The sequence below is a fragment of the Haliaeetus leucocephalus genome, unplaced genomic scaffold (genome assembly GCF_000737465.1).
Source record: "Haliaeetus leucocephalus isolate CR32 unplaced genomic scaffold, Haliaeetus_leucocephalus-4.0 Scaffold141, whole genome shotgun sequence".
Taxonomy (NCBI): domain Eukaryota; kingdom Metazoa; phylum Chordata; class Aves; order Accipitriformes; family Accipitridae; genus Haliaeetus; species Haliaeetus leucocephalus.
The window spans coordinates 2,022,784-2,033,782 of NW_010972577.1; positions in this window are offsets into that span (position 1 = coordinate 2,022,784).

The window sequence follows — 10,999 nt, forward strand, 5'->3', positions numbered from 1 at the left end:
TCTGGCATTGTTTGCCAGTTGTCGGAGCACATTTTGCAGCTTCGACTGCCATCCACTTCTTTCCTCAAGCAGGGGCAAATGAGTTGTTCATCTTCCCTTCGTTCTATGAAACAGGCTGAGGTTCCTTGGGGTCCTATTGAATGGCTACAGCCTATTTCCTTGCTGCTTGTGGCAGCCTTGAGGTGTCCCTCAAAGCTAGCTCTGGAACCTAGCTGCATTGGCTTCAGGTGTCCCCAAAAGTATCCCCCAGGGCACCGGGGACCTGTGTGCCCAGGGGACCAGCACGTCGGACGCTGTCTGAAGCACCTCTCTCTGCACCATGAACAACAGAGCGTGTGGCGGAGAGCGCATCTGTATTAAGCTCTTTCATACGTAGGGACAACCAGCTGGACTACTTGTGCTAATACTTGAGTATAAGGGTTTGCAAATCCAGGCCTGAATTTCTCTGTGCTTCATTGCCCTAATTACTAAAAAAATGGGACTAGCATTCCACCTTCCCAAAGATGGTAGCATCACGCACTAATGAGTGGGAGAAGAAAAGCTTAGAAATAGGTATCCTAATCATGTCCTAATGGCTCAGAAACCAGAGTAGAGTGCCTGATTTAAAAAAATAATTTTACAGATGACCCCCATTTTCTCAGAGCTAAAAGCCCAAGCTGCAACATTACGTGTGTCAGTCACACTTTGCATCCACATGACATTTCCCGTTCAAATCAGGTTCAGTACGCTCTAGTGATGTGTTTTCTTCAAATCACAGTGTTTTGTAAGTGTACTTAAAATAAAGTACATTTGGAACATATTTTGCCAAAACTTGATTTTAAAGAACAATCAGATTCAGAGTTCTCCCTTGAGCAATTCTGGTGAGAACCAAGTCATGTTACTACAATAAATAGGGGTAAAATACACATAAAAGAAAAAATCATCAACTCCAGTTTTAAAGTGCAAATAGCTGTTGCTAATTACAATGTTTTGCCTCTAAGACAGTGGGTTTTTTAGTTTCTGCACGTTGTGTGACTAGCTTTCACTATATGGCAGAGCAGCTTATCTATGTAGTTCACAACAGCTAACTAGTGCCTCTTTCATTATACTTCTCAGATAGATTGCAGTCTATATCACTTCAACACACATTGCCCCAACTTGTAATGTGCAGAAACTTACAGTAAATAAGACTTTTCCTTTAGCTAGAAAAGCCAAAGACTGTGTCCTGGTTTCGGCTGCAATAAAGTTAATTTTATTTCTAGTAGCTGGTATAGTGCTGTGTTTTGGATTTAGTATGAGAAGAATGTTGATAACACACTGATGCTTTAGTTGTTGCTAAGCAGTGTTTATACCAAGTCAAGGATTTTTCAGCTTCTCACACCCAGCCAGCAAGGAGGCTGGAGGGGCACAAGGAGTTGGGAGGGGACACAGCCAGGACAGCTGACCCCAACTGGCCAAAGGGGTATTCCAGACCATAGGATGTCATGCTGAAGAAAAAACTGGGGGGAGTTTGCCTGGGGGTGGTATCATTACCTTCCCATTTTACCTAAGCGATACCTGATTCCCATAGCAAAAATGCATCACCATCCGGGGCATTTTGGGACTGCTGCACTAGTCCAGACACTGCTGAAGAATTGGTTCATGCCAGGAATTTCTGCTGCAGCCAAATACGTAACTGCATCTTGCATGCACTACCTTTCACCTTAATTAATGTTTAGGAAAGACCTCAACACAAAATCTGTCTATATGCAAATGTTTTTACCGCTTTTGTCTAAACTCCACATTCCCATCCTATTTCCTAGTGAGCCTTAATGACACGCCTGTCCTGAATTTCTCTGAGGATGCTTCTCAGCAATGTAAGAACCCTTTAAGAGGGCATGGTCTTTCAGAAACAGCATTACCTGCCTTCAGTGTGAAGTGCCCTTTAGCCCTGGAGCTGGGAGCGGAGTCCACTGTACCAAATGGGCCAGCTTTCCTGCTCAAACCCAGAAGAAACAGCCACGGTGCTAGAGGCTTGCACTGTGTTCTCCCACCCACCTTTGCCTTCCCCCACATTGTCCCCTCAGCAGTTTCACGGTTGCCTTGTTCCGCTCTGAACTGCACTGCAGGATTCATTTCCTTGTTAAAAAACACCTTTCTTTTGCTTTCTCTCTCCTGCAGCTTCCAGCTGGTGAGTAACTAGCGAGCCATGCTTAGTCTACCTGGCACATGAATTTAAGAGAGCAGAGAATTTACATTACCCCAGCAGACACCCTAATAAATTTGTAAGTAGCTTCACTATAAATAGTCTCTCAAATGCTTTAAGAAAAAGGAAATTATAAGTTAGTACTTACCTTCTGACCTTAACTCAGCCTCCACCCAGCACAGTCAGGTTCCCCCAGGGTGTTTAAACTTTGGAGCTTGGGGGAGTTTCCAGGCATACCCAATTAGAGACAAAATCTCCCATTGCTATTAAGCTGTCACTACCCAGTTTAAAGACATACATCTCTGAAAATTGCCACCCAAGGCAGAGACTGTCTTTCAGTTTGCTGATTTGACTATACCATGTGGGTAGCCTCATAGTTTCTTTGGTTGCCATCTATTCAAACTTCTTTTGGAATTATTGGGGCATTTTACCCAAACACAAGGGTGAGACTTTAAAACGCTGAGAAAATAACAGATTTTTCTAGGTCATATTTAGAGTAATAGTAACCATTTAAAGACTAAACACTGAAGTTTCTAGGCTTATTTCACCGTTGAACAGTAACCCAGGTTTTTATTTTCAGTGCTGTATGGCTGGCACAGAAAAGATACCGAAGTATGGGATAGCAATGCTCAATTACTTTGAAATACAGTTTGCAAGTATCAAATTTACTTAGTGATAACTTGGTATAAAAAAATAGATGAACAGTTTATGTCACAATTCACCCCATGTCTTAAGGCAATAGCATTAATTTTGGAAAGGGAGTGTATGTGGCCAATACTCATGATTTCCCTACCCTGTTTCCATGAAAAGTAACTGCTTCAGCTTTGCTATCTACATGTCAGGTAAAAATACCAAAACTGAAATTGGATGTGAACAGACACAAGGATGGCATAGCAGATGGGAAATGGGATTTGGGTGCCAAAGATCAGATTCTCACCTCTCTGTCAGATTCTCATCTCATAGACCCACATGTGATGTTGGGCATCACTTTCCATCCCTGCAGCAGATGTCAGTACAGCTAATCTGAAGATCTGTTCACAGAACCCACACTGTTATCAAAATTGTATTTATCAGACTAAAGCTGTGGCTGTACTAACACAGCACCTCAAGATGGGGAATCTCAGGACAAAAATCTCTAGGTAACTATCTTGAGGAAATCCCCCCAAAGCTGCTACTTTCTTTTTTCCTCACAGTTGGAGTTTCCTTATGGTTTCTCTGCCTGGCAATTGCTGGCAGTCTCTTCTAGAGAATGCACTTCCACTAGAGGCTTCTTGCAAATTTGTAATTTAGGTGCTTCAAAGGTTGATGGTGTCAGCAAAAAACGACTGTATGGTGCTTCTTTACACTTTGCCTAATTCTAACTCTCCTTGAGTTCATCATTTAGTGAATAAAGCACAGCATTAAATACAAACTTCTGTATTGTTTCTATGTCAAACCCAGTTACCACCCCCCAGAAAATTCCCAAGTATGGGTCGGAAGTCCAGCATCAGCCCAGAACTGTTCCCAGCGGGCAGTGTGGGTATGGCACCCTATTTTGGAAGCTAGGAGCGTGGTCTAAATGCATGCTTTACCATACTAGCTGGCAGCAGTGCCAGCCAATGGTCCCCGTATGCCTAAACCACTAATGTAGATGTGGCTACAATAGCAGTGCGGCACAAGCAGGAAGGGATAGCTGAGTAAGAAAGGAGTGTTTGTTCACACCTGTCCATGATGGCAGCATTGAATCAAGATTAATCTATTCCTGCTTTTTGAGGTCTTTGATATCAGCATGTACCCGAGTGCAAGAGTTGGTTCAGCAACAGTGACCCAGAAGAGCATGCAAGTAACTATTGTCTCCTTGTCCCTTCTGCAATCGGCAGCATTAGGCTTGATGGCAAAGAAGGGGAGGAAGAGGTCTCTGATTTGAGGCTCAGGGATGAGGGGGCAAGCAAAGCATTCTGATGCTTTTGGATTTGCTGAACATGGCCACACCCAACTTTGACTGTTTTTCCACTTCCACACATTCCTGTTTGCCAGAAAGACTTTCCCCCTTGTTCTCTTTTTATTTTGCTTCCAGCACAGCTTTTCATAATGTAATTATAAAGCCCCTTTGACATCTAAAGGTATTATATCAATGAGGTTACCGTTATCTATAACTTGAATAGCTGTTCTGTAAACCTCTAGAGTAGAAAATAAAATAAGTTTCTTTTATAAATAATTTGTTAAGCCATGCCCGTGAGTATTCAGGCAGCTGGCATGGAGCCCAGGTACCACTTAAGTGATCTTGGGTTGGGCACAGGCGGATTTTAAATAGTGCATATACCATGGTCTGGCCTGTCGAGTTCCCACTGTGCTCTGTGGACACCCTTCATTATGCTGTAGGTTAGACAACTCCAAAGTCTTCTCGAAACGTACCTGCCTGCAATCCTCACAAACCACTAAGCAGCTTGGGGGACCATGCCCAATTCCAGCTTCCAGCAGCATCCTCTTAGAGGTGGGGACAGGGTATGCAACTAACTGCCACCAGAGAATTAAACGGGGGGGTTAGGAGGATTCTCCCCATGCTGCTTATCGAGCTCCTAAACTGAAGCACACCACCACTGTGATAAAAAGAGTCCACATGAATAGTCAGAACAAGTCATGCATCACTCAAGCCTAGACTTGCTGCAAACCTTCAGCGACTGCTCCGGTTCTGTCCTGGAAGCTTTACTGACTGCCTGAGGGCAAGGTTAACCAGGCCTGTATTCACCCTTACACATATTTCTGTAAGCTGTTTGCCACTTTGCCGGACCACCAGCACAGAAAAGTCTGAAAAGAGTAATCCTAATTCTGATTTACACTCATTGTGCTGCTGGCGAGGAGAGCTTAAATGGAGAGCCAGTTTACAGAATGTTATTCGGATCATTTAGTCTTTATTGATCTAAGTATCTTAATAGGGTCAAAAGGCTGATTTATATAGGCACAAGATAGGCAAGATCAAGGCTTCAAAGGTGTCTGAAAAATAACCTTAGCAGTACAAATTTCATTGTGAAATATTTACCTTAAATAACTCATGTATTACAATGATTTCCTATTTTGATAGAAACTTGTGTATGTTTCCTCCACTTAGTCTCTGGTGTCTGCTGTGAAACTTTCTAAGACTTTCAGTTTATGTGCATCATTACAACTAAAACTAATAATAAACTAAGCTTAGGTTTAAAGAATCTTTTTATTTTCAGAAGAGGGTGTAAAGAAGTAGAGCAGAAATTTCAATCCTATTTTTATCTGATGTTGACCAATTATAAAGCTGGACAACAATTTGGGTTTTTTTTTCCCAATAAAACAGGGGGGGCTGCAATAAAAGAAAGATAAAAATTGATCACCTGAAAAAAATCTAAAACCAGCTCTCATCCTGTAAAACATTTTTTGTTTGTTTTGGTCCTTTTTAAAATAAAACCAGGTTTATTTATACTTCTCAGACAAGGAGAAATAAGTTTTATTGACCACAAGCCCACTTCTCTCATAAAACAGTTTTGTTTTCACTGAAGTTCGTGTTTCCCTGGAGTTCATCAGAATTTTCATAAGACTCCTTAACCCTAATACAGATTTCAGCATTAATTTATCTTCAAAAGGCAAATATTCTCTACTTCCCTTAAAACCTCTTACACAGATCTGTCAGCATAAAAAGATTCAATGAAACAAAATAACACATTATTTATACAATCTAGAACTATCCCACTTTTAAGACACTCTTTATTCACTGTTTGGTATCATGGTCAAAATTATAAAATGTATGGGTTTTACTGACATTTATGAGTAACATTCTAACTCTGCATTTACTTTTCTTGCAGGTAACGTAACAGTTTGCGAAATGTAACTTGACTTGCTCTCTAACAATGTTTTCAGCATGAGATTCGTTAATGTTGCATGTGCAAGACTGTACAAATCTAGAAGAACAAAAATCAAGGTTTAAGTAGGAAAAGGGGTTGAAAAATGACAGCAGATGGAACCTGACTTCATTTCCTAGTAAAGAATCTGTTTGTTAATGCTACAGCTTCTTCATCTGGCAGTGGCTTTTGTTGGGTGCCAGGCTGGAGGAACTTCTTATTTCTGGCAATGTTGCTTACTCTTGCTTTAAAAGCCTAAAATTGAAAACAATGCAACTTCTAAGAATAGGGGTGGGAAAAGTTCTAATGACAAGCGAACACAAGCCTGTGAAATCAGCTTCATCAGATGGTGGCTCAGGGCTCATGATGAGGGAGGAGGCAGTTTCCTAGGAGCAGACAGTACAATCTCAGAGAAAAGTAGGTGCAAGTCAGATGGTACCAGTCTACAAGGCCAGGTATAAAACTATGCAATGATCAGTAGTGGGATAATCTGCCTTTCATAATTTAATCTTTCAGCACTAGAGAGCTGCTTAACCCCTGAATGTTCAATATCTTTCAAGATTTCACAGCATTTATTATTATACCCTTGATAGCACTTCTATCCTATTAAATTCCTGGCCTCAATGATATCCTCTAACAATGATTTCCACCATCTTAGTGTGAAAATGTTGCCTTCATTGCTTGTATTTTGCTGCTTTTAATTTCATTGAGTGTCTTATTCCACTTCTGTTATAAGATAGGGGAGATGAAAGCCCTTCTCTGTCTCTCTTACTGGGACCACATGTGTAAAAAATAATTTATCTAATAATTTTTTAAACAAATTGGACTGTAATTCACTTCTCATGTGCATTTCTCAGCTCCGCTTTTTCATTTTCTATTCTTTGTATTTTACTTTGTTGGCTGTATTTCCTGGTCCTCACTTGATTGCTTCTGCATTCTGTGAGAGTGCAAGAAACTGCCAAGCATTTTAACTTGTCTTCCTCAAAACTTTGAATGAATACTATTTGATTTAATTACCTGCAGAAAAGGAAACTGGGAAAGAATGGAGGGCACTTTCTCTTCTACCATTAGGATAGCTTCAATCAGTTGCTGGACTTCTACCCACAGAAGTTTGACAGACATGAAAGATTGTAATTAGCTTGATTCAAGAGGAAAAATGTTTACAGGAATTAAAAACCTAATTACTTTTCTCAGTTTTGCTCCAGTACAGAGTTGATGGAGATATTCATGACCTAAACCTACATTTCAGGTTTATTTCTGCATCCCTGGACAGTTTTATAAATTGCACATGTACAACAGTTGCTACATTTCCATAAAAACTATGAATAAAAAATGATCAGAAGAAACTGTAGGTATGGTAGAAGATATATTAAAACTGGAGGGAAAGATACGTGGTTAGCCATCTGTGCACTGGGTCAGATAGATACAAACCTCCACTTGCTTTTGTTCCTTTGCCCTCAAGGAGAGGTTTTCAATGCAATTTTGGTAAGGGAATAGGAATCTGGCTCTTCTTTCCCAGCTAGTTAGCAGTGCTATAGACCTCAGTGCTCACTTCACAAAGGCAATATCTCACTTACACATACATAAGCCTCTCTTCATTAGCCTGCACAGTGGGAGGTTGAACTGAATGTATGTACACATAGAACTGAACTGCCCTTACCATAGCAGGAATATTGAAAGGCAGCTTTGGTGCGCTTGAGAACCACGCTGAAACTGTGTATGGTCTTTATGTACAAGGTAATAAAGTTGTGAAAAGTAAATAAACTCATGTTAGGAAAGCATTGATGGGGCCATGTTTCACTGCTGAATGTGGAGATTCCTAGTCTTCTACACAGGAATGAGCAGAAAAGACAGATCAATCTTTGGGGCCCAAACCCATACGCTTGTCTTCAGTATTCAGGCTTGAAGAGGTGAAGAACACTCTCCAACTAGTGAAGTCTTACTCTGTCCCTTTTGTAGGGCAAAAATGATCCCTGGATCCTGGAGATGAATGTTCTCCAGCCTCAACCCTGCACAGCTTCATGTTAGCGCCTGTTACTATTAGCAAGAAGGTACCATGGCACTAGAAAAATAAACAGTGTGCTTGTTTAATTAAGGTTAAGATACACATGCTCCTGTTATACCTTTGTTTTGTCGTGTGGACATACTTTGCGAGAACGTAAGCAGTGAGATACTCTGCAAAGTGAGAGTTACGCTGTTTATTTCAAAGCTGTCTTTGTGCAACCCCTTCTTAGAGAAATACTTGTTTGGAGCAGGTTTTCAAAGGAATCCAGAACAAACAGTTCTCTCCCAGATCATCCCTTGAGTAAAGTTCTTCTACAGCAAAACTGTCTGCTGAATAATGGCAAGAGTTAAGTAAGGTAGCTACTTCCTTGAGAAAGCTAGTGGAGGCATGATCTCTGCTTGAACGAATGTGTATCCGAGTGGGCTGGCACAGCTGGGGTCATATGTGCTAAGCTATGGCATCTAAGGCTGAAGGATGAGGTGAAGCTGTTCTTCTCTTGCTGGAAAGGATAACATTTCCATTCCATCTTCTCTTGGATGATGTTTCCAAATGTGAGAAATGAGAGGTTCTGCTGCAGTGTAGGAATTGGTCTGAAATGGAAAGTAGCAGTTGTAGGGCAAGCAACATAAATGAGTTGGAACCTGAAGCATAACCAGAAAATTGTCCCCAGTTCTGCATTAGGATTAAGAACTGATGTCTATAGCTAGGTACTTCATGGGTCAATGTCAGAGTTGGACACGGAGTTATACAACCATGCTATTTGAAAGTTTCCACTATACGCCAAGGTCATGTTAGGTTTTTTGGATGACAGTGCCACGTTGGGAGCTCATATATGGCTGATTATCCACCATGTCCTTCAGCTTCTCTCCTCTGAGTTCTTGCTTCTCACATCAGTGGGAATTCAGGTAAACTGAATTTAGCTACACTAGATGCATCTTGTTTATTCATTCCCAGTATGCATACTGATTCAGATCACTGAATTTCACCTTTCCTCCCTATTGTCACTTTATTTTTTTATCTTCTGTGAACTGTGCTAATTTTTCTTTTAGCCCCTTGATAAAAATGTTAAATAGGAAAGTGCCAAAGATCTAATCGCTGTCTTCACCTACCTAATACGTAGTTACAGAGGGGCCAGGTCCAGACTCTGCTCAGAGGAGCATGGTGAAAGGAGGAGAGGCAACAGGCACGGGCTGCAGCATGAGAAATTCCAACAGGTCAAAGCCTGGAAGGGGCTGCTGGAGATGTGTATACATATGCCTGATCTCTGCCCTGCACTCCTAGGTGGCTGGCAGACATGCTTCCGGTTATACACTAAGAGGTTAACGATGCCTTAACCTAACCAGATAAATTGCCATCTGGTGATATTTATTTCTTCTCATTGACTACAAAAGCAGTCACAGTTCAAAAGCTGATATCTAGCGCTCAGAGGTTTAAAGTTACTGTAGCAGGCTCTGTCCTTCAGGTCCTTCCCATAGAGGTTGTACTTTTCAGGCTGTATGGCTGAGGATGGCTCTGGGCTGCACCGTCTTCACCCCACCAGTCCCCACCATGGGCACTTCTGAAAGAGCAGGGCCCCATCCGGGGATAGAAAAAAGTAACATCAGTCTAATTCAGTGCCCACAGCTCTTGCATTGTTGAAATGGAGCTGAATGAAATGAAACATGCCTAGTAGTTACCTGCAGCTGACATTTCCCCCCACAGCAAAAATGATATAGAAAAGCCTTTCCTAGGAGCAAGACTGGGGTTTAATGCAACTCTGAATTTTGAGTGGCGAGGACTACTCTGCACCAGCAGCACACAGGCAGGGACCCGATGTCCAGCTCCTACGCATCTCTGAAATGCGAACTTCCCTCTCTTGAACCTCAAAGCAGTGGTCAACGTACATAAGCACTAGCTCCAAGACCACCAGCAGGTTTCAGTAATCCCCACGGCCTGTTTGGAAATCAGCTGTCATGGTTTAAGCCCAGCCGGAACAAAGCACCAAGAAGCCGCTTGCTCACTCCTCCCCCATGGCCCCAGTGGGATGAGGAGGAGAAAATACAAAGAAAAGCTCATGGGTCGAGACAAGGACAGGGAGGGATCACTCACCACTTATGGTCACGGGCTCAACTTGGGGAAGAAACAAAATCAATTTCATTTACTACCAATCAAATCAAAACAGGGATACTGAGAAGTAAAACCAAATATCAAAACACCTTCCCCCCACCCCTCCCTCCTTCCAGGCTCAACCCCACTCCCAGTTTTCTCTCCCTCCTCCCCCAAGCGGCGCAGGGGGACGGGGAATGGGTGTTGGGGTCAGTTCCTCACCCCTTGTCTCTGCCGCTCCTTCCTCCTCAGGGGGAGGACTCCTCACTCGGCCCCTGCTCCACCGGGGGGTCCCTCCCACGGGAGACAGTCCTCTATGAACTTCTCAGGCATGCATCCTTTCTGCGGGCAGCAGTTCTTCACGAACAGCTCCACCGGGGGTCCCTTCCCTGGGCTGCAGTCCTCCAGGCACAGCCTGCTCCAGCGTGGGCTCCCCCCCTGGAGTCCCGGCCATCTTGGGGGGCATCCGTCCCCCTGCTCCGGCGTGGGCTCCTCTCTCCCCGGGCTGCAGGTGGGCATCTGCTCCCCCGCTCCCCTCCGTGGGCTGGGGGGGGACAGCCTGCCGTCTGGTCTCCCCACGGGCTGCAGGGGCATCCCCTCCTCCCCCGCTCCTCCTCCCCTCCTTCCTCACTCCCCTCGGGATCTGCACAGGGGTTCCTCTCCCATTCCGATCCCCTCCCTCACTGCAGGTTTTTTCCCCTTCTGAACTCTCTTCTCCCAGAGGCGCTACCGCCGTCACTGACGGGCTCGGCCTGGGCCAGCGGCGGGTCCGACTCGGAGCCGGGGAAGCTTCTGGCAGCTTCTCACAGGAGCCGGCCCTGCAGCCCCTGCCCCGCTACCAAAACCCCAACACACAGACCCAAAACACCAGCCAAGGGGCAAGCTTATTTGTACCACATA